At 45.3% G+C, this 23,387-nt stretch overlaps 1 long non-coding RNA gene across 1 annotated transcript; it reads left to right on the forward strand.

The window, feature by feature from the left end:
* The first annotated feature begins 6,638 nt into the window (after positions 1-6,638).
* LOC150059074 (uncharacterized) lies at positions 6,639-23,387 on the forward strand. The gene is made up of 6 exons (XR_016536587.1): positions 6,639-6,862; positions 9,723-9,885; positions 13,894-14,034; positions 14,669-14,910; positions 15,594-15,674; positions 23,120-23,387. It is a non-coding gene; the product is annotated as an uncharacterized LOC150059074 (long non-coding RNA).

Raw genomic sequence — 23,387 nt, forward strand, 5'->3', positions numbered from 1 at the left:
CTCAGGTGAGATGCATGACTCCAGGCTTGGGGAACAAAGCAGAGAAGGATAGGCTGTCCCTCTTCTAAGGTGGGAGGAAGGCCCCCTGGGCAGGGCTCTTCATGTGACAAGAAGAATTGGCACGTGCTATGGTGTTCAAGGCACCCACTGGAGTCTCGGGTCCTTTCCTACAATGGTTGGCACCAGTGGAGCCAATGATGGCTTCCCATGAGGAGTTCGTAAGAATGGAAAGCCCAATGTGATTGATGCCATACAGAACAGGACAGGACCTGGAGACCAAGGCAAGGCGACTCAAGGGAAATTGATGGGGACAGCTGGGCAGGGCCATGGTGACAGTACCATGTGAATGCAGAGGCCCACAGTCAGGTAGGGAGCAGAGAGGGCCCAAGGGTCAACACAGAGGACATAAGGCTTGCCTGTGCACAGGAGGAGGGCCCAGAATCCCAGGATATACCCCTTATTATATACTCTACGTACTCATTATTTTCTCCAAGATGCTAAGATCTAGGGAGTAGCAGACCTTTAAATTTATGTGCACTGTCAAACTAAAGGAGAAAAACAAGATACTTCTCTGTCTCTGTCTCTTTCTCTTGGTGATTTTCAATAGCATATATTAATTGTACAAAATAATGAGTTTCATTATGACATTTTCATATAATTTCTTTCTAACGCATTCAATCAATATTTTCTTGGGTATTACAAAGACAATTCTTGTTCTCTGCCCTTTTAATAAAAGAGGAATATGATTTTCCAAGTCAGAGGTGTATATGCTGTGAAAATGAGAACATAATTTAGTAGAAAATCAGCACGTGGGCAAGAGAAATAGAATATATTAAAGTTCAGGGGTCTAATCATGTATGCATAATGAGTTTAATTATATTCAAGGATTAGTCCAAATTTTTATTTTAATGTTTCGCTGATATTTAGCTTGATGTAAATGAGATCTTGGTGTTCACTCAACATGAACCAGAACTCAATTAGCCAAATGACTCTCCCATCTTGGAGAAAGTGTGGACCAGGCAGTTTGCATAGAATCCCAGAATGGAGGATCTGAGAGCAGATGCGGCACCTCTGAGGACCTGGGGAAGATAGAAGAGCTGACAGGAAGAGACTGGAGGAAAGGCTAGGCTCTGTACATTGTTTATTGCTGTGATTTGAAGGTTAGAACCAGCCTTGAAAGAAGCAATCACATCCAAACACAAATTAAGTTTAAAGTAACTATTTGTAGATCTTGAACATGGGCTCACCATACACTCTAGCAACCACACACCTTATCCAAACAAGTGGAAAGCCTACCTTCTTTTGTATAAAGTCCTCACAAAAAATGTTTACAGATTTATTCATAAATTACCAAAATATGGAAGCAACCAAGTTTGCTGAGTGGCTAAATAAATGATGGTACATCCATATAATGGAATGTTACTTTATGATAAAAGGGAAAAAAGAGAATGAGCTACTACTGAGCTACTAAAACATCTTACCTGTACTGTTTCCAGGTGATAAAAGGCTACCTCTGAAAAGATGATCTAGCATCTGGAAAAGCAGAGGCATGCCTTGTGCAGAGCTGGGCAGTGCTGGGGGTGAAGGTGCAGGGAATGAGCCGTGTTAATAAAATGTGAATAATGTGATTTCTCGAGTAGAGAAGTATGCATATTGACAAGAGGAAGAAGTAATTCAGGGGAAAAAAAACCTGTTTGGGAAGAGAAAGAAATGAAACACACAGAACTCAGGAATATAGCCATGTAGGACCAACCAGGAACGTAGTGACATCCATGCTGTGAGTACATACCATTATACCTGGATCAAAGTACCACCGCGTGTGAATCTCAAGATAAACCACAGACTTCAGGTCACAGAACTTTTTACTCTTGGCTCATCAGTTGTAACATGGACCACACGAGCACAATAACATTAAGTGATTATGGTTTGTGTTAACTTGAATCTGCAGTGACTACAGAAGCCCAGGACACAAAGCTGAGAGGATGCCCACCCTAGAATTTCCAGCTGCCAGGAGGCCAGGTGGGTTTACATGCTGGAGGGGAATTCTGCAGTCCAAGAAGTCAGGTGAGGATGAGCAGCAGCACTGGTCTTTGCCTGCCCAGGCAGGAGACAATGCAGGACTAACTCAAGACACAGGGATGAGAAACAGGGAAGCTCACGGGCCGGAGGCAGCAAAACCAGGTGTCCCTTAGTTATCTATGCAACATATGATGGCAGTTCTTACTTCATCAGAGAATCCTGGAGGAAATACATGCAATATTATGTATGACAGTGATCACAATGCTTAATAACAATAATGATAATCATTATAATAATTAATGCTTAATAAAGGTGTCTGGTTTGTTGCTATAATCACGTCCTCAGAGGTTTTTGTCAAGGAATAAACAAGAGAAAGAGTGTTTACATAAATCCTTGACAGAGATCAAACATCATCAGTAGACAAGACCAGCATTTTTCTCATCATCACACAGAAAGAGGCAGAGGAGCCTGGTCGATTCCTGCTGGCTTCTGTTCACAAAGACTACAGGTCTAAAATGAGTGAAGAAATAAACGTGTTTGCTGATAGAGCTGACTCCAGCAAATGCCATCTTGGTTTGCGCCCAGTCACCTGGCTCAGATGGGTAGCAGTCACTTAGTGACATTTTTCAGGCCAGCGACAAGGCAGTGGCTTCCAGTGGGGACACCACCTGTATGTGATGTGCAGGGAGGAATTGCAGCTGTGCGCCTGGCTGCCAGTTCCACATGGCCACATTTTATCATCGCAGTGGGGGCCTGCAGGCCTCCCAGGGTGACCAGCTGGCCTGCTGAAGCAGACTTGGACTCCAGTAGGCTCTGCTTAGGGACAGAGATGTCCTTGTTCCAGTGGGCCTGGTGTCCTTGACAGTTCTGGACTTTGTATTGCTGGGATGCAGGAAGGAGAACTGAGGCAGAGCCTATCGTTCCTCCAGCCTTGGGGGCCCAGAGAAAACCTTCTTCAAGAACTGGTCCAAAGAGAAGCAGCAGGAGAGAAAGAACCTCAGGATGCTGTTAGGTACTGTGTGCATGGTGACAGACCCAGGGCCCCAGTGTGTGATGTGCTGGCTTCGTCTCGGCTTATCTGGTACTGTGCACAGGCGCTCTGTGACTGGGATATTGAGCATCGGCTCTCCCATGGAGTGCTGGAGATCTGCTCAGTGTTCGTGAGGAAAAGAACGGGTCCCCAGGAAATGTATGGCCCTGCTGCTTCATATTAAGCAGGTGAGGTCACACTCCCCTCCCCTCCCAGTCCCAGCATTTTTGTGAAGTTGTAGTGAACACAGGGAGGCCATAAAGGGAGGTGAGCCTTAGTTAACCTCGAGAACAAACCCAGATCTATTTTGAGCCACCTCCTTCTCTGAATGTCCCTCCACTGGGCCCTGGGCTAGGAATGAAAACACTACAAATAATGGCAGATGTGTTAAAACGTGTACAGCTTTGTCAGATGCTACAACACCCTGGCAAGTGAAGTTAGCAGAGCTAGCATGTAGAGGGAAGCTCTGGAATGGGCTGGCATCCATTTAATAGGTTAGTGCCACCACTGCTTCTCAGATGTTTTCAATATCGGAACTGAGTAGAAGCATTGGGTCCCTCATTCCTGGATGGAAAACAGGTAGACAGAGGTAGTAAATTTGTCTGAGATCACATAGCCTTGTAGGTGACAGAGCTCCTCCTACACTGACCTCTGCCCCAGTCTGTGATCCCACAGCATCCTAGGATCGCTTGCAAGACAGGTCCATGAGCCAAGCTCAGGCATAGGCGGGAGAAGTCAGTATCTGGATAAAACAGACTGCCTGGGGAGTGTGGCCTGGTGGTAGAGTGCTTGCCTAGCATGTATAAAGACCCGGGTTTGATTCCTCGGTACCACATTACACATAGAGAAAAAGCCAGAAGTGGTGCTGTGGCTAAAGTGGTAGAGCTCTAGCCTTGAGAAAGCACAAGGACAGTGCTCAGGTCCTGGGTTCAAGCTCCAGGACTGGCAAAGTAAATTAAAAACAAAACAAAACAAAACAGGCTGCCATCTGCAAACCAAGACAAGCCTCTGGTGCCCCATTTTCTGGGAAGGCAGTGGGGAGGCAGTGGGTGGGGTAGGGGCACAGGCTCTTCAACAATGTAACCATCACTAGAGGGATTCCACTGGGAAAGAAGAAAGCAAGAGAAATGGGCCAAGAAGGGCTACCCATCCATGGCTTGTCCCTTTGGAAGAAGAAACAAAGTCCGTGGGCAGTCATCTGGGGTCCAGCTGACACATCCTCCACATGCAGAGATAGAGTGAAATGTTCCAGTGCTTATCTGCTTAAATCCGAGACAACCACTGTGGGTGGGTTCCTGGGATATCTATTTTACAAATGAAGACAGAGCAAGAGAAGCTAAAGTGCTAGGCCATGACAGAGCTAGAAGACAAACCAGATCTCACTGTCTCCAAGCATCTGAGATGTTTGTCATCATTCTGTCATGGCATGTTTGGCCCATGGCTCACACATAAACTTATATGTGTATAGATGTCTTTTCTTTAGCTCCAGCTACAAACCAGGAACATCTGTTTGTTCTTTATGTGAATTACGAAGCCTTTGTGTGGCTCAAGCAGGGGCACTCACAGGAGACCTTGCCGTGGCTGAGGTGGAAAGATGCAGGGTCGAAGAAGAGGTAAACTGGTTCACACTCTATGCGCCAGACACAGTGCGCCATGCTACCCGCCAGCGCCATGTAACACCTCCAACAAACCTGCAGGAAGATAGGCTCCCATCTCCATTTTGCCTATGAAAAAAATGAAGTCTTGGACAAGACTGCCTCAAGATCTCACAGCCAGGATGGAAAGTCAAGTACCCCAAAGCCTGTGCCTCTATTTGTAGGAAATCTGTCAAATGTAGGTCTGATTTCTGTCTACTCTGCAGTGCCTCCTTGGGACACAAGCTTTGGCAAAGAACTACGGGGCGGGGCCCTGGGAATCTCCTGGCTGGCCCTCCTTCCTGGCTTTAGTGTCATGTACGTGGGCTGGCTGAAGACTGTTCTGCTGGTGTGTGGAAGGCTGAGATCCAAACATTTCTGGAAGCATCCTAGGCAGTGGAGCAGGCAGAAGTCATGCCCTGTAGAGTGAGGGCAGAGCTGGGTAGCCAGGAAGCCCTGAGCCAGAGAAGGTGCTTTGAGAGCATCTGTACTGTTCACTTGTCCTCCAGTCCGTGGACTGAGCATCATCTGTTCCCCATGAGAAGAAAGTGGCTGCTGAGGCAGAGCGAAAGCAAAGGGCTTGGGTTGAGACTTCCTGTTTGTCAGTAGTGGCATGTGTGCTAAGCAAATTCTCTCTCCCCCAAACACAAACACATGCACACACATGCCCTCAGTCTGGCCTTCTCTGAATTCAGGCAGTGGAAACACAAGCCCATTCACTTGGTGGCCAGGGTACTGGAGGACCTGACCACAGGCACATCCACCATCGCAAAACAGCTGCTGCATGAGGCGTAAGAGGATAGCACAAGTTCCTTGCAGGTGACTCCTCCAGGCTCTGTGTAGGCTGGGTTGGGCGTCCCCCTGCCAGGGTCCAGAAGGCAGCAATGCAGATATGACAGGAGTCTCATTGCCTCAACCCAAGCCAAAATGAGTGGGAATAGTGACAGACATAGATTATTTCCAGTTGGTCCGTGACCTCTTTTTCTAAATGGGTTCAGGTCTGAGGCCAGGCCTGAAGCTGGCTAGCTGGCCTGCGCTTACACAGGGCAGTGGGCCCAGCCTCGGGCTGTTTTATAAAGCACTGGATGTCAGCTTTGGTTTAAGTAGGTGAAAGTGAAAACATGTGACTTCTAGAAAGTCCTCATCAACTCAAAAGAATGAGTCTCTGTAATGAGTTTTGTGCTCTTGCCACAGCTCTGAATGCTTTCTTTCACTCAGAGTTGTCTGAATTCAGAGAAAAATTGATATAAATTGACAATTAGTCATACTTTTCTTTTTAAATCCTAAATTTAAAATTGAATTGAATTTAAATGATAACTTTTAAAATGTCATCCTTGGGGTTAGGAGCATGGCCCAGTGGTAGAGTGCTTGTCTAGCATGCACAAAGCCCTGGGTTCAATTTCTCAGTACCACATATACAGAAAAAGCTGGAAGTGTCCTTGTCGCCCAAGTGGCAGAGTGCTAACCTTCCGCAAAAAGTATTTTAAAAAGAAAGAAAAGAAAAGAAAAATCCAGTGCTCAGGCCATGAGTTCAAGCCCCAGGACTGTCAAAAAAAAATTTTTTTTTCATCTGTTAGCCTCTTCTGCCCTACCCCAACCCTCCTGTGGGCAATAGGAGATGTTAAAAGTGACAAGGCTGGGTTCCAGACTGGGAGTAGCCTGGTTCTCACAGTAGGCCCCGTTGTGTCAAGGTCATGTCACACTCAGAACAAACCCTTTCTCTCCTTCTTAGTCCCTGTGACCTTGCACTAGTTACTTAACCCCCTCCACTGGTTTCCTCTCCAGTAGATCAGTGCTCTCTAGGGGCCAGAGGGAACATAGCCCAGTAGAAGGTCATCAGGCCTAGAACCCAGAACCCAGCACAGGAACTCCAAGTAGGAGGTGTCATGGTGACAACAAACTCTCCAAAGAGTGGAACCAAATGCCCTCATGCCACCCCACTGGGAAGACAGAAATGTAGCCAGGCTGACATTCGCGGAGCTCTGGCTGTGTCCTCCACGGTGTTGCGATCTGGGGCTTCGTATGTGGAGCTTCATTTCCTCTCAGGAGCCTCATGGGTAGGCATCAGGACCCTCATTTACTGAGGCGACATGGAGGAGTTCAGCCCCTGGATGGGAAACACTCAGTGGCAAGGGAGAGTGGAAGAGCTCCAGCTGGGAACCACTGTCTGTAGGAACAGGTATCTTTCTCTCATCCATCCTAAGATCCACAAGTGAATCTCCTAGGACAAAAAGAAAAAAAAACTAACAAAAAATGAGAGTAAAAAGAGAAATTTTATGTAACCTTCAGAAATGGAGAACCAAAGACACAAAAAAGTCAAATAATTTTATGGACAGTTTTGTGGGTGTATGAGCAGAGGTCAAAAGAGAATGGACTAAGGGATTTAGCGAGGCCTTTAGTCCTGTTTCTTCTTTGGCTCTGTGTCTTCACGGCTTTCCTCTGGGCCCAGGGAGGTGGTGTTCTGATGTCTGTTCTGAAGGAAGCTCAGAAAATTCTGTAAGCCACCTGCCCTAGGTTAGGACAGCGGATCAGGAGCCACAGGGGAAGTCGCTAAGCAGGAACTTCAGAGATAGGGGAGTTATGACTACAGCCTCCTCACGGGGCTCCCTGTGTCCCGCCACGAGCATCAGCTATGAAGGTGACTCTGAAGTGATGGGGTGGTCTGGTACTGACTTAGCAAGATGCTTAGTGAAAGTGGGTAATGCAGATCTGAGTACAGAAGCCCAAACCTCAGTCCTCCCTGAGTAGAGCTCACAAGCCCCACTCTGACCAGAGTTTGGCTAGAGAGAATTTTCATCAGTAGCACTGGACCTGGGTATCCTGAGAGCGCTCAGTAAATGTACATTGAACCAGGCAGAGAACCAGATGCCTGTGTGGTATCCATTTGGAAGCACACTGAAGGGAATGAGACTCCACTGGGCTGGTGGCTGTGTGTGGCATGGGTAAGTGGAAGAAGCCATGGTAAGTTGGGTTTTCTTTTTTTTTTTTTGCCAGTCCTGGGGCTTTTTCCTCTACCACTTGAGCCACAGCACCACTTCTGGCTTTTTTCTACATATGTGGTACTGAAGAATCTAACCCGGGCCTTCGTGCATGCTAGACAAGCACTCTACCACTAGGTTAAATTCCCCTCCTGGAAAACTGGGTTTTCTGCACACAAGGTGGAGACCAGCCCCAGTGCTGGGCTGTGGAATAAAGGCAACCAGGGCCCTCTTGTTCACACAGCTCTGACCACATTGCTCTCAGGAATGCTCCTTCCACCTGGAACCTAAAGGATAAAACAAACCTTCCAAAAGAGCAGGCCAGCAATTCTGATTACCGCCTTTCCTGATCGATTAGCTGTCCCATCCGTGGTTGCAGGGCCCCACAGACTTTTGTATTTATATCTCCCCCGTCTTCCACCAGTGCCTGGAATACCTGAGAAGCAGGTTCTACCTCATAAGAGTATTTGTGGTTGTAGGAATGTTAAGTGCTGATAAGGAAGAAAAGATAAAATCTTAGCAGCTTGTAAGGGCCTGGAGTTTCCCCATTCTTGAACCCTGGCTTTCTTATCTTAGTGGTTGTCAGTTGCCTGCCTTATACCCAATTTCCCTTTCTGTCTTACCAAAAGTGTTTGCCTTTTAAAAAGAATAGCAGCAAATTCATCCAACTAAAAGACTATTTCTCAATTGCCTGAAAACTAGGGCTGGCCAATAAGGTATAAATGCAAGTTGTTTTGGGGGTGGGGGAAGTATTCCTAGAAGCATTTGGGAAACGTACTTTCTACTACCTACATCCCACATTAATGTAATTGCTGGAGCACTCGCAACTATATAGAACTAGGAGGCGATCTTGAAAAAGTCAGTAAAAAAAAAAAAAAAACCTAAACGTTGACTCTCAATCATTAGTGTTGAGGAAAGGAAAACCTACCTGACCCTAACATCGAGAATTGGCTTGCCACTTTTTAGCTTTTTTTTTTTTGCCAGTCCTGGGGCTTGAACTCAGGGCCTGAGCACTTTCCTTGGGGTTTCTCAAGGCTAGCACTCTACCATTTGAGACATAGCACTACTTCCAGCCTTTTCTAGGTCTGTGGTACTGAGGAATCAAACCCAGGGCTTCATGCATGCTAGGCAAGCACTCTACCACTAGGCCACATTCCTGGCCCACTTTATAGCTTCTTTAGAAACTTCCCTGGCTGCTGTGTGGAACATAAACAGCTTCACAAAATACCACCAGACAAGGTCACACTGCAACTGCAACAAAGGAAATAAAAACAAACTAATTCATAACTTTGTCTAAGCACAGACAAAAACAAAATCACAAAACACTATCCCCTTCTGCTAACCAATGCCTGCTGTTTCTCTGCCTACTACAACTTTAGCCTCATCTGATTGTCCTCAGTACAGATGAGATTTACTAAGACGCCCCATCATAGAACTCTATTTCCTGAGAGCAACTAACTCAAAGCAAATTCTCCCCTCCTTGGCTGCTCCTTGAATGCATCTAACCAAGCCCTTTCAAAGACCCTTTCAATTAAACTGGGGCCACAGGTGGGAGCTGTGTTCCTCCTTCACCTTAATCAGTAACAGGGCCAATTTGTTCACTGTTGGGATCTGTTAAAATGCAGATTGTGGTTTCACAGGGAACCCATCCTGAGTTCTAACAAGCTCCTAGAGATAGCCTTGCCACCATGCTTCCACGGCAAGGCTCTCATGGATGGTGGCTAGAATGCCTCAAAGGCCTAACTTGGATCATGGAGCCATCAGATGGACCATGAGTGGTTTTCTAACACAATATGCCCTTATTTCATTTAAATCATTGCTATTTGGGTTCTCCATTCTTAACAACTCAAACCAATACATTGTCCTTGACCTTGGGCAGATACATAGCTCTGCATATAAGAGCTGATAGGACCTCTGGGTTGGTAGGTATTTATTTACCTGCTGATCTTAGAGAAGTACCCATAAAAAGTGCTATATGCAAGGTGGAACAGTGAGGAACCAGAGAAGCCAAATAGGTCTACTTTTTCCACTGAATGAAAATCCACATTCTTGCCTCAACAGCTGTCCTAGTTATGGTTATGGGGTTGTTCTGACTTATGATCGAGGCCATGTGCTGTCTCCAGGCTGGGCATGAAGACCAGAGATCTGAGGCTCCAGACTGCTTCCAGTGGAGTTGTCCTGTCCTGACCCCGCCGCCCTCCCCAGCAGTCCAAATGGTGTCATGGTATGTGGTGTCTCACATTGCCTTTGCCTCTCTGTTCCCTTTGCTTGCCTTTCCCTACTTGGCTGCTCCCAGGTTTGTCCTCAGTCCCTCAGGCTGGCTGAGTGCTTCTTGTCCATGCTCCTGGGGTAACTTGTGCCTTCTTCCACTCGTCCTCTTTCACAGACTATGTAGCATGTTTTGTTCTCTTGATTACTAAATCCCTAATGTTGTCTCTGACATTCAGTAAGTACAAAACTGAACTGTGAAGGCTCTAGCTCCCAGCAACCCACCATCCATCCCAATCACATAAAGGAGGTAGAACCTGGTCTCTCCTGTGTGGGTGACTGCCCTGGGGTTTCCAGTCTTAGGGCTAAAACTGTGGTAGAGTGCTTGTCTAGCAAGCACCAAGACCTGGGTTTGAGTCCTTGGTAGCACATAGACAGAAAAAAAACTGAAGTGGAGCTGTGACTCAACTGGTAGAGCTCTAGCCTTAAGGAAAATCCAAGGACAGTGCCCAGGCCCTGAGTTCAAGGCCCAGGACTGGCAGAAATTTAAAAAAAAAAAAAAGAAAAGAAACATGTAGGCTTTTGGCTAACAGCAGGTGCATGGCTTATGTTTAGCAAATGATTCTTAAAGGGAAAGTTAGGAATTACCTATCTGAGCTTCTCAGACTTGAATGTGCTTACTTCATTCTCAGCAGTAAATGATTTCTTCACACTAGGACCTGTCAGGCTGGGGCCTGGGAGCTTCTCAGAACGATAAGCTTTTTGGAACCCCTTGACTGAGTCAGGATCTCTGGCATGGAACTAGGTGTCAGTATAAACACTAAAGATGATCAACGTCAGGTGGATGGGAACCACATGAGACTGGTTAACTGTCATCAGTATTCCACCGAACTAGGGAGTTTTCATTGAGATGATTGCTTAGTTTCTTCTTTTTTCTTTTTTTCTTTCCTTTCCTTTTTCTTTCTTTCTCTCTTTCTCTCTTTCTTTCTTTCTTGCTTGCTTTTGCCAGTCCTCAGGGCTGAACTCAGGGCCTCAAGGTTAGGGCTCTAGCATTTGAGCCACAGCACTCCTACTGGCTTTTTTTGTATATGTGATACCGAGGAATTTAATCTAGGGCTTCGTGTATGCTAGGCAAGCACTCTAGCACTAGGCCACACTCCTGGTCCATGATTACTTAGTTTCTATCTTAGAGCTCCCTCTACTTCCCTGAAAATGGAGAAGAGAGCGAAAAACTAGGGGTGGGGAGGGAGGAGGAAGGGGGAGAGATGGGGGAGAGACAGAGAAGACCTGCTAACAACAATGCCCAGATGATGACAATCCCCATAATGATGATGACATAATGATAAAGCAGCATGAATTTTATACACATGGGAGTTTATTACTTTGTAAATGTTATAGAGAAACATTTGTAGGGAAATAATTTAACAGGCTTACAAAAGGCTTCTGATTCATTCTTTTCCTTTCTCTAATTTAAAAATAAATATTTGTATAACTTACATAACAGAAATATACACGTATTTAATTTTTTTAATTCTTACTTTATACTTGAGGGAACAAAAGAGGCTGTGGTTTGGGATGATTCAATAGCCTTGTGGCATGCCAAAATTTAAGAGCTTTAGCCTTTCTTGACAATGTTGGGGGACATACAGGCATAGGAGGTAACGCTGTCACTAGGGTGTTTGTTGGAACAATTTTAATGCGAAAGGCAAAGACCAAATTCAAACTCCTTAGTCACAATAAACAGAGGAGAAGAAGGAAAGGAGGAAGAAAGGGAGGGAGGGAGGGAAGGAGGGAGGGAGGGAGGAAGGGAGGGAGAAAGGAGACTGGAGAAGGTAGAGCGCCTGCCTAGCAAGTGCAAGGCCCCAAGTTAATGCTGGAGAGAGAGATAAGTTCAAATCTCCTCAAAAATTGTGTGGTGATAAACCCAACATAGAAGTTCTCTTTTATAGGCAGAGAGGGCTGAAATAGAACCAAAACCAAAAAAGAAAAAATGCACTGCTTACCTCAGGCCCCGTGCGTTACTTTCCTTATCAGAATCAAAGCAGAGGGGATTCCCTTATCTTGCCAGCTAAACCTAACGTTTCTGGGGATTTGGTCATTATCTCTCTTGACTGATTTCTCAGAAGGTTACATATACAACTTGGTTTTAGATTGGTGATACAGAATTTAGCAGGAGTGATTCCATTTGGTTTAGTCTATTCTGGGACATGGTTTCAGCTCAAATGAGTAACTTCCTATAAATTTTATTTAAAAGAATGAAGGAATGGAGATGAGAAGGAAGGAGGGAGGGGGGAAGGAAAGGAATTGCTTGTAACTGTGAGACCAGCTGGCCTCAGGAGTCCCAAGGTTGCTTTCAGGCATGTATCACTGTCTTCAGCATCAGCTCTGTGCTCAGACAGGAGATGAAGTCTGCTCTGCACACTTCCATCTGGTTGACCTGCTAAAGTGTCGGAACTGAACCAGCCTGGGTCATGACACAGCCCTGAGGCCCTCTGGAGAGACTGTGATGGGCCAGGCCTGAGCTATGTAAACCTACAAGCAGGGAGGCAGAAAAGCTGAAAACTTAAGACTTCATGTCAGAATAGGGAGATGCTATTCCCAGGTCATTTTTCCGATCTGGGCAGAGAGTCTGGGTCTCCAGCGAAGCTGCTGCTGGGAGGAGGGGGAAGGGCGCTCTGGATTAACACTGTACCCGCTGTTCTCTGGAGGAAGTGGGGATTTCCGCCTGGTAAGTTCCTTTCCTTGTATAATGCCTTACTATCTCTATGAGAAACCCTGAGAAACCCGTGGGCAGTCTTTCTCTGAATGGGAGGGGATTTACCACCCTCCTTTCCATGGTGGCAGTTTCGCTGGTATCCCTGTGAGAGATGGATTGATTCATATACAAATATATACATTTGCACAGACACCAGATTGCTGGCTTCTGCAAAATAAAGGCCTGGAGACCTTCTCTACACCAGGATATGCCACCCACACGGCCACTCTTCACTGTGCCCATCTGCTTGGGCATTCCCCAGCTGGAGATCAGACAAGTGGTGTCTGGGCAAGGTGAAAGTGGCCCATGCCTATAATCCTAGCTCCTTGTCAGGTTGAGATCTGAGGATCGTGGTTTGAAGCCAACCTGGGAAGAAAGGTCTGTGAGACTCTATCTCCAATTAACCACCAAAATAGCTGGAAGTAGAACTGTGGCTCTAATGGTAGAATGCCAAACAAAAAATGCTCAGAGATCACACCCAGGCCTTGAGGTCAAGCCCTAGTACTGGCACGCACACTCATGCACACATACAGGTGAGGAAACTGGAGACTGTGGATGGGGGTGTGGGTGGAGGCCAGGTCTAATAGCCAAAGGCCCACAGTGTCTATTTGTTCCAGCAATCTCTACTGCTACTTTTATATCAGGTCTGACTTTCTTAACCCAGTTCTCGTCTCAAATCCTGTCCTCTCCCCTGGAGCCCCATGACGGGGCCAGAGCCTGGATCATGTCCTCTCAGTTCTATCCTCCCACCAGGGAGACAGGAGAAAAACAGGGCCTGCTGTTCTGGATTCTGAGTTAGAGCCAAGGATTTCCATCTGCTACCTCCTTCCCCTGAATTTTCCCCCCATGGACCCTCAGCCCCCGCAGTTCCCACCAGAGGAACCCAGCTGCTCCAGATCCCCATGACAGGTATCGGGACCTTTCTCACTTGAAGGAAAACTTGGGCTCTTCCCCAGCCTTGTGAGTCCTCATTCCGTACTCAAGTCCAGCAGTTGAGGGGCTGAGCAGACACAAAATAAGAGTGCTCAAGAGTGAGAAAGATGTCCCTGCTTCTGAGTACCAAGGGTTTCTGCAGATGGTCACACCTGATATTTGCTGGGGAGAGGAGGGCTGTCGGACCTTAAGTGCAGTTAAATATAAATTTCCCTACCTAGTACTTCTTAGTAGTTGTCTTACTTTGTCTCAACTTGCATAGCCTGCACCATCTTAAAGTGCATCGTTCAGTTTGTTAGTCTGTTTTGTTCACTAAACAATCTGCTCTGTTCACAGCTGTATGCCAAGTACTAGGACAACCTGGTAGGACTCATGAAGGTTTTACCAGGAGGGAACGAACTTCCCACCTCTGGCCTCAGCCCAGGTTTGGTCCCAACTGATCCCAGAGACAATCAAGAAAAGATGGATATGGAAGAGGTGACTACCTTAGGATAGTTTGGGGTGCCCTGTGGGGCCTCTGATTCGCCAGGCTGTAGCTGTATTCACAGAGACACCACCCTGTGATTTATATGCATTCCAGGAGTACACACATGGATGTTTTGAATGTACAATTGCACTGTCTAGCATATAAATAAACACTAGCAATGTGTGGCCACTGAGCCCTGGAAATGTAGCCAGTCTAAGTTGAGATGTACAGAAAAGAGGAAGCATTTAAAGATAGTGCAAAAAGAAAGCAAAACAAAAATCACAATTAGGTTTTATTACTAGCTACATGTTGATGTGCTCTTTCTTGATTATCTTATATAAAATAAAATACACAACTAAAATTAAGGTCATCGATGACTCTTTTAAGGTGACTACTAGAAAATTCAGGTGACCCAAGTGGTTTGAATTACATACCCACATCTAGAAATCAAATCCCAAGGCCTTTTATAAAGCCGTGTTTCCTAAATCCAGCTGACTGCTCCTTCATTTCAAATAATATTGAGACAGAGTCCAAATCCATTAAGATAAAAGCTCATCAGGATTTAACTTCCTGACTTAATGGGTACTTCAGAAAATGTGTTCAGTTCCATTTGTATGCTCATATCATCTTGTGACTCCACCCAAGGGCAGCACCCCTTGTCGATTTGGTGCCCAGGCATCTAAGCACGGAGCTTCTACAGCACACCACCAGGAACTGGGTTAGGAGGCTGATTCAGAGATAAACGTGGACAGCTCAGCTTCCCTTCCCCAGCTTCTCACCTGGGATGAGGTGTCATGGAGCCAGGCTCAGCGACAGGCATGGAGAATCGGAACTAGTGGGCTCCGACCTGTAGGATGGCTCCTGCTATCTTCCGGAGGCTTCCTGAGGTGGGCCTGCTGCACTATTGGATAGGGAAGGGGGGGAAACAAGATGAGGGGTGGGGGGGGAAGGAAATGGGGACCAAGACATGTGAAAGGGTATCAATGTATGGGAATTAATGCACCTTCTATCTGGCAAATATCTTGTAACCTTCTATTAATTACAATAAAAAATATATGAAAAAAAAAGAATACAAAAAAAAGGGCCAGCATGTGCCAGAGTGCTCTAGGATTCTTCTGGGCTGGAGATATTTGGCAGTGAGTGGATATAGAAAGGAAGTTGTACTGATCTCCCCTTATCTCCTTGGAAGCAAAGTTTTACCCAAAGAATTCAGCCACCCTAAATCCCTTCCCCAGAGCTGTCTTCATACATGTCAGCACCTAGATAAGAAGTCATCTAAACAGACACCTCCTAGTCTCCTGAGGGCCTTGTTTTCTGGAAGTTGTTTGCTCTCTCAGCAATGCCCTGTTCCCCTACCCGCAGTTAAGATGGAATGCTAGCTCAGCTTTCTGCCTCCTTGAATCCCATTTTTGTTGATCTTGCTCTATGTATCTATTTCTATCTCTGTCTCTGTCTCTGTCTCTCTCTCTCTGTCTCTCTCTCTCTCTCTCTCTCTCTCTCTCTCTCTCTCTCTCTCTCTCTCTCTCTCTCTCTCTCTCTCTCTCTCTCTCTCTCTCTCTCTCTCTCTCAGACAAAGCTAGAAGGTGAAGGGAAACAAGGAGGTCCCAATGAAGTGGCTTAACTCAGATGGGGAAGACCTGCTGGAAGAAGGGTGTGTATGGAAACTTTATTTTATCTTCCAAAAAAATTCTTATCACTTTACCATATTGTTTTTATACTATGTCCATCATTTCATGAAAAGTTGCTATGGTCTAGGCTCTCTCTCTAGTCTTTCTGGATAGTTACTAAAGTTAAAGATCTGGGCATGGAGCCAGGCATCAGTGACTCACACCTGTAATCCTACCTGCTCGGGAAGCTGAGATCTGAGATGTGTGGTTCAAAGCCAGTCTATGCAAAAAAGTTCCACAAGAGTTTTATCTCGAATTAGCCACTCAAAAACTGGAAGTGAGCAGATCTCCAGGACAGTGCCCATGCCCTGAGATCCAGCCGAAGAAGGAGAAGGAGGAGGAGGAGGAGGAAGGAGGAGGAGGAGGAGGAGGAGGAGGAGGAGGGGGAGGGGGAGGAGGAGGAGGAGGAGGAGGAGGAAGGAGGAGGAGGAGGAGGAGGGGGAGGAGGAGGAGGAGGAGGAGGAAGAAGAAGAGGAGGAGGAGGAGGAGGAGGAGGAGGAGGAGGAGGAGGAGGAGGAGAAGAAGAAGAAGAAGAAGAAGAAGAAGAAGAAGAAGAAGAAGAAGAAGAAGAAGAAGAAGAAGAGGAAGAAGAGGAAGAAGAGGAAGAAGAAGAAGCAGCAGCAGCAGCAGCGGAGAAAGAGGAGGAGGAGCAGGAGGAGGAGGAGAAGAGGTGGAGGAGGAGGAGGAGGAGAAGAGGTGGAGGAGGAAGAAGAAGTAGAGGAAGAGGAGGAGGAGGAAGACGAGGAGGACGAGGAGGAGGAGGAGGACGAGGAGGAGGAGGAAAAAGATCTCAGCTTGGCATTGTCATCTTGAGTTTCACATAAAAAGCATGAAAGAATTTATCCTCTAGTTCAGTGAGAAAAAGAATAAGGAAAACAAAAACCTGTCTATTAGACAGGGTAGGAAGGGAGTCAGAAGTAATGGTGGTGTTCGCGCTACCATTCTAGGGCTGGACTCTGGGCCAGAGCCAAGTTGGGATGAGAACCAGGGAAAACAGGTCCCCAGCCTGAGTTATGGACAGTCTCCTCAGGGAGAGTGAATGTCCCAGATCTTGCCAGAACCATGCATACATCCATCTGCTGGGAGAAGCAGGCCAAGCAATTCCGGCAGGGGGTGGAGTGGGGTGGGGTGGGGTGGGGTGGGGTAGTGTCCCAGGGACAGAGGTCCCTGCCTCCACCCCGAGCCAGCTTCTGGCCCAGTGTGTTTTCCTCGGCTGGATGCTGTATTTATAGCTTTGCGGAATTTTCCGAGTGAAGTAACTTTTTTCCCCCAGATTATTTTCTTCACAACTGAAATTGGATCCCCACTGTCCTTGGAGACAAACAAAACAGCATGATGACATCACTCGCCTGGGAGCTGTCATTTCAGACACCATTTAGCCTTTTGTTTAAGATCAGATGAGTGTGATTTGCCTTGTGGAGATGGCACCCTGCCTGGGCAGAGAAGGACCAGGACAACAAGTGGGGTGGACAGCAGGGTGCCATCTGCAGGGCAGTGCCTGGAGGGAGGCCTCTCTACTCCCCCACCAACACCTGTGCAGTGGGGGCCAGGCTCTGTGGCGGAAGTTCACCGCATGTCCCAACACTGAGTTTGGTGTCCCTCACCTATCAGTCCCTAAGGCTCTAGTGACAGCAGATAGGTACAGACAACACTGACCTGGAGGTCACATGGCCTGGATTCAGCTTCTATCTTACTTTGCTCAGCTTCCATGCTTCTGGTAAGAACCAGTCCTAGTATCCTGCAGAGATATGCCAGATAGATACAAGGAGAAAGCACAGGCTTGCTTACTCTCCTCCTACCCTCTGCTCTCTCCCCACACTTAACCGGAAAGGGTTCTGGACCTGCTCATATGTTCTTGGCAAAGAAGGTTGGGGAAGGCTGGCAGGGATTGTGTTTGATGTTCTCTTGAGCTAATGATTACAGTATTTAAGTATTTAATGGAAACTCAAAGAAGAGCTAGAGCCACCTGGGAGCTCAATCAGCCAGGACTTATAGGTCTGACCAACTACAAAACAGAAGCCATCCTTTCCTACAAATAATAGGCAGTGTTCTAGCTAGCCGTGGCATGGAGAGAACACATGATGTGAATATGCCAAACTTGAGTGTTTCATACACTAGATCTCATTTGAGTGGTATACTCCCATTTACCAGATAAGCCTAGAGCTAGAGAAGCACAGGCAACTTGCCCAGTGCCAGTTTATTTGGAGGCTTGGCATCCACATCAGGCTTGGCCGACTACAAGACGCAGGTGCAGTGTCTCTGAAAAGTGCCTCCTGTGCTTGTTTTTACACAAGTCTCGTAAACAGGACAACAGACTGAGGTGTGTGTGTGCACACATGTACACACACACTTACAGTGCACATGCTTCCTTGAGGGCTGAAGGTGGGGCACTTATCTTAAATGGTTCTCCTATTCTTTTTTTTTTTTTTTTTTTTTTTTTTTTGCCAGTCCTGGGCTTAAGCTCAGGCCTGAGCACTGTCCTTGGATTTTTCTCAAGGCTAGAACTCTACCACTTGAGCCTCAGCACCACTGGCTTTTTCTAAGTATGTGGTACCAAGGAATCGAACCCGGGTCTTCATGCATGCTAGGCAAGCACTCTACCACTAGGCCAAACTCCCAGCCCTGGTTCTCCTATTCTTTTAACTCAGAACCACTATGTTGACCCTCATCCAAATCCAATGACCAACAAAAATGACATCTTTTCGGAAAGGTGGACAATGAAATAAGTTGATCGTCTATATTTATTCCACATCTGGGAATGATATTTGAGCAGCCATAAACCAATGAGCTAAACTTAGGCTGCTGTCTGAGTCATTGGGATTCTATTAAAGACAAAGAATTTTGATCAGCAAGAAAAAAGGGACTCAGCCACATAACATTGGAGTTGGAATTATATCTTTCTACTAAGCATGCACTTTCTGATTTACTAGAAACTATATTCCATGTGGTACTGATGGCTCACACCTATAATCTTTGGTACTTAGGAGGCAGAAGTCTGAGGATCTTGGTTCAAAACCAGCTTGGGCAGAAAAATCCAAACAACTCATCTCCAATTAACCAGCAAAAAATCAGAAGTGGAAAAGTGGCTTAAGTGGTGGCGAATAAGGGAGAACACAAGATTCTGAGTTCAAGCTCCAGTACCAGTGAGCTCTTGTGTGTGTATGCGCACACGCACACACACACACACACACACACACACACACACACACACACACACACACACACACTGTATTCTAAGGGTCAGGTCATTTTTACCTGTGAAAGGACATAGTTGTTGAGAATGATATCTTGCTCTCAATCCTCTCCCTAAGCCTTCTCTGAGTCAAGGGCAGGGAGGGAACAGGTAACTGCTCACATCTGAAGAAGTCTCTCTTCCAGCTACAGCTCAAGATCAGGGTTGTCAGGAGGCTCCTCTGTTTTAGGGACTGGGGCTGCTATTTTCAATGGGAATTCCGCAAATGGCTGAAGGTTGGTTGACTAAAGATGTAAAGTATTCCCATTTCATGTGACCAACACATACTTTCTGAAGATAATAACAAGTATGATAGGGATTTGAGCTCAGCTATTAAAATATTCTTATCATTAGGCAAGATGAGGGCACCACAGCTCTGGTAGCTCACAGTATCACCATAGCCACAGATACAAAAATTATGAAAAAACAAATCCTAGTAGACAGAAAAAAATGTAACCATAAAGGAAACCCCAGCTCCCAATATTCTCACTTGTTCTGCTAGTGCTACGCTTAATTCTTTTAGAGTTGACCTTTGTAGCAAACATGACCATTGATACCTGGATCACCTCCAGGGAACTCAAGTGAATCATCCTCTCTGGTCTTCCGGGGTGAGCATTCAGTCTTCTATGGCAGTACCTTGAACTCAGTGCCTCATGCTTGCTAGGCAGGTGCTGTACCACTTGAGCCACTATAGCAGCCACATACGGCATTTTAAAACTTCACACTGGATTAAAAAGATATACATTTCCTTGTTCAATGTAAACAGGAGACTGAGGTTACAAGTTGTGAATTTTTTGTGTGTATGCCAGTACTGGCACTTGAAGTCAAGGTCTAACCACTTTCCCTTAGCCTTTTTCACTGAAGGCTGGTACTCTAGCACGTGAGCCACAGATCCACTTCTGGTTTTTTGCTGGTTAATTGGAGATAAATGGTCTCTGGGATTTGTCTTCTTAGACGAGCTTCAAACCTTGATCCTCAGATCTCAGCTTCCTGAGTATTAGGGTTGTAGGCATGAGCCACATGCACCTGATTAGAGTTTGAGTATTTTCTTCCAGTCACTGAGTGACTGAGCTATGGCTCTTTTGTGGAGGACAAAACTGATTGAGTTAAGGAAATGGCACTTAGAAAGTTCCATGGGCCCTTAAAAGGCCACTGCTATGACAGACCACAGACAGGGTTTGTAAATAATAGAGCAGTGAGTAAAATTTCCCCAGTAAGTCAGAGATTTGTTAGCATGTAGACCAGCTAAGCATAAAAAGTCAGAGTTCTGGCCATTAAACCTGTTGTGGCAGAGAGAAGTAAGCATATACTGGATCCCTATCCAGTGCCAGGTACGTTCACCTGAGTGAGGTCTCATGCTGCCAAAGCAGGTGAATGGCCTAGAGTTAAAAAGATTCTGGTTTGAAAATCAACTTGACTCATTTTCTTTATGGGAATAATAATAGCTTATATTATTAGAGCTCTTTGTAGGGCATGCTACATACACAATACTGAAATAAGGTAGTTATGTTTATTAAGTATAATGAATCCAGGAGGTCAATATCCAGAAGTTCAGAAAATTGACCACGATTTGACCAAGGTTGGTTCATATTAGGTAAAGCTGGGAACTGTCTGCACCAAGTCTGCATGTTCTGCACATAACCACAGCCTCTGCAGGAGGAGCCAAACTTGGAAATCCCAAAATAAAAAAATAAATAACTGGATTGTTAAACAGGTGAAACCCAGAGGTGATATCTGCTTGTATAGTCCTGTTCTTCTGAGTCAGGAGATCTACTAATGTAAGAGACTTGCCCAGGCCTATGCTTAGAGTAAGGATGCAGAAGGGCTTTCTGGGCTAGGATGATGTCTGGGGATCCCAGCATTTAATTTTTCTTCACAATCTAAAAGAACATACTGTGCTGGTGGATTTGTACTAACTAGGACTATCCAAAGGCAGTTATGGTCTTTGCCAGCTTTCTGTGCCAGGGACCTAGAAACTATTTCAAATCTTATTTTTACTCCCCAGAAACTGAAATTTCAGTGAGACACATTCCACATAACTCTCACCCAGGCTCTGCAAATTCAGAAACAGATGTCCAAAGAAATGAAGCAAATTCTAGTGTGTCAGAATACAAGCTGTTCTGAGCCCCATTACAGGTGGAAACACCTAACTCAGCAATGCCACATTTCTAATTATTTGCAACTGGCATTAGGATTAGGCTGACAATGGCTTCTGAGTTTCACAAAAGGATTTGGTTTATAGACACAAAAACAACATTCTGCAGAGCTGATGGTACAGATCATGAAAATTTAAACACATGTAAAGGGATATTGTGAAAAAGAAAGGAAAACAATTGAAATTTGCTGACCTATATCTACTCAATATAAGCCCACATTAATTTATAATAATTCCAGTAAATAATTTATATTTATATTTTATAATTTATATATTTTATAATATATATTCATCATAGAAGAGTCATACTTGTTACGTATTTCAAGTCAGAATTTTCCTCAGAAAGGGATTGCTTTAAAATTGATCCTTAAGCTAATGTAGACAATAAATAAACAAAACCTACCCAGATTAACAACAGCAAAACAATAATCGTTTGTTTGTTTGTTTTTTGGTGCTGGTTCAGGGACTTGAACTCAGGATCTGTACATATTGCTGAGCTTATTTTGCTCAAAGCAAGTGCTCTACCACGTGAGCCACAGCTCCATTTCTGTATTTTTACTGATTAGAGTAAGAGTTTCGTGAATTTTTCTACCCTGGCTGGACTGGAACCTCTATCTTCAACTTCCTGAGTAGCTAGGATTCTAAGAGTGAGCCAACAGTGGCACCCAGATAATAATCAACCTTTGTGGGACCGAAAGATGAAGCATCTATTGAATACCTCCAAATATAAGTTCTAAGTAGATGGAAGAAGTTTTATTGGCATGGGTCATTCTGTCTCCAGTTGGATCCCATTCATTGCCCTTGGGGAGATGCTTGTAAAGATGTAGGAAGGACACGGAGAACACAAACAGCATGACTGGGTTAACATCTCTGCCATACTGAGGCCCATCCTGTGTATGGCATTTTCAGACACTTTCAAATACTGCTTTTTCTAACTACTGGGCTTAAGGTTATACGTGTTTCTGTAGCCACTGTTCCCATCAGAATTAGCCCAGCCCTCAATGACCTTGAAGAAACACTTGCTCTTAGTATAAGTATTGTAACGAACCAGTGGAACATGTATTTGCACGGTGACTTCAATTAAAAGGCTGGCAATGTCTGCTTAGCACTCTCTAAAACACTTCTGTGGTGGGAGATGTATATAGAGAAAATAATATGAATTTTTTGGAAATGTTTAAATGAAATTGCTTACAGGAGTCAGGCACTGGCTAAGAGGATGAGATATGAGAATTGGGGTTCAAAGCCATCCCAGACAGGGAACATCCCTGAGATTCTTTTTTTTTTTTTTTTTTTTTTGCCAGTCCTGGGCTTGAGCTCAGGGCCTGAGCACTGTCCTTGGACTTTCTCAAGGCTAGAGCTCTACCACTTGAGCCTCAGCACCACTTCCGGCTTTTTTTCTATGAATGTGGTACGGAGGAATCGAACCCGGGTCTTCATGCATGCTAGGCAAGCACTTTTAACCATTAGGCCAAACTCCCGGCCCCATCCCTGAGATTCTTATCTCCAATTAACCACAAAAAGACTGTAAGTGCAGCTGTGGTTCAAGTGGTAGAACACTAGTCTTGAGAAAAAAAAAATCCTAGGGACAGCACCCAGGGTCTGAGTTCTAGCCTCAGTACCCACCACCCCTGCCATCCCTGCCATCCCTACACAAATGCTTATCAAGAAATAATGATATGCTTATGGTGAGTCTACTAATGATAAATGGAGAAATCTACATCTATGGCTTATAAGACTATCAGTGTGGGGGAAAAAAGTCTTCCAGACTATTATAGCACCCACAGAAGTCTATCTTTATACAGCTAATACCAGATACTTAGTACTTTACTATTTAGAACAGCGTATTCGGAGGGGACAAATGAAACACAGAAAACATGGAAAAGGGAAGCATGATGGACTAAGTCTCACTGCTTTTTCTAAATGTGGGGCCACACACGTTCATTTCTCCTTGTTCCTCTACCTTATCTCATGTGTGATTTCTAATGTTCCTCTAACTCAAAAATTCTATGATTGCAATAACTTCGTTAATGTTTATTTTCCAGGCCTCACTCAAATGATTCATCTGAGTGCTACAACAACCTAGGACATTTGATTTCCACGGTTTAGAATACCTGCTTGTTCAGCTGAATTTAAAATCATTTTTGGAACAAAGAACGACACATCAATAAGGCAAACTGAACTTGCAAGGATGCCAGAAACCATAATTGCATTTCAAATGGGAGGCAACAAAGTACTGTTTCCAGTCGTAAAAGGTCAATGAATTTCCATCACTCCCTTCTTCCTCCTTCCCTTTTTCCTCCTCCCTTTTCT

Source organism: Megascapheus bottae, chromosome 9, assembly GCF_031878675.1.
Source record: "Megascapheus bottae isolate mThoBot1 chromosome 9, mThoBot2.hap1, whole genome shotgun sequence".
Taxonomy (NCBI): Eukaryota; Metazoa; Chordata; class Mammalia; order Rodentia; family Geomyidae; genus Megascapheus; species Megascapheus bottae.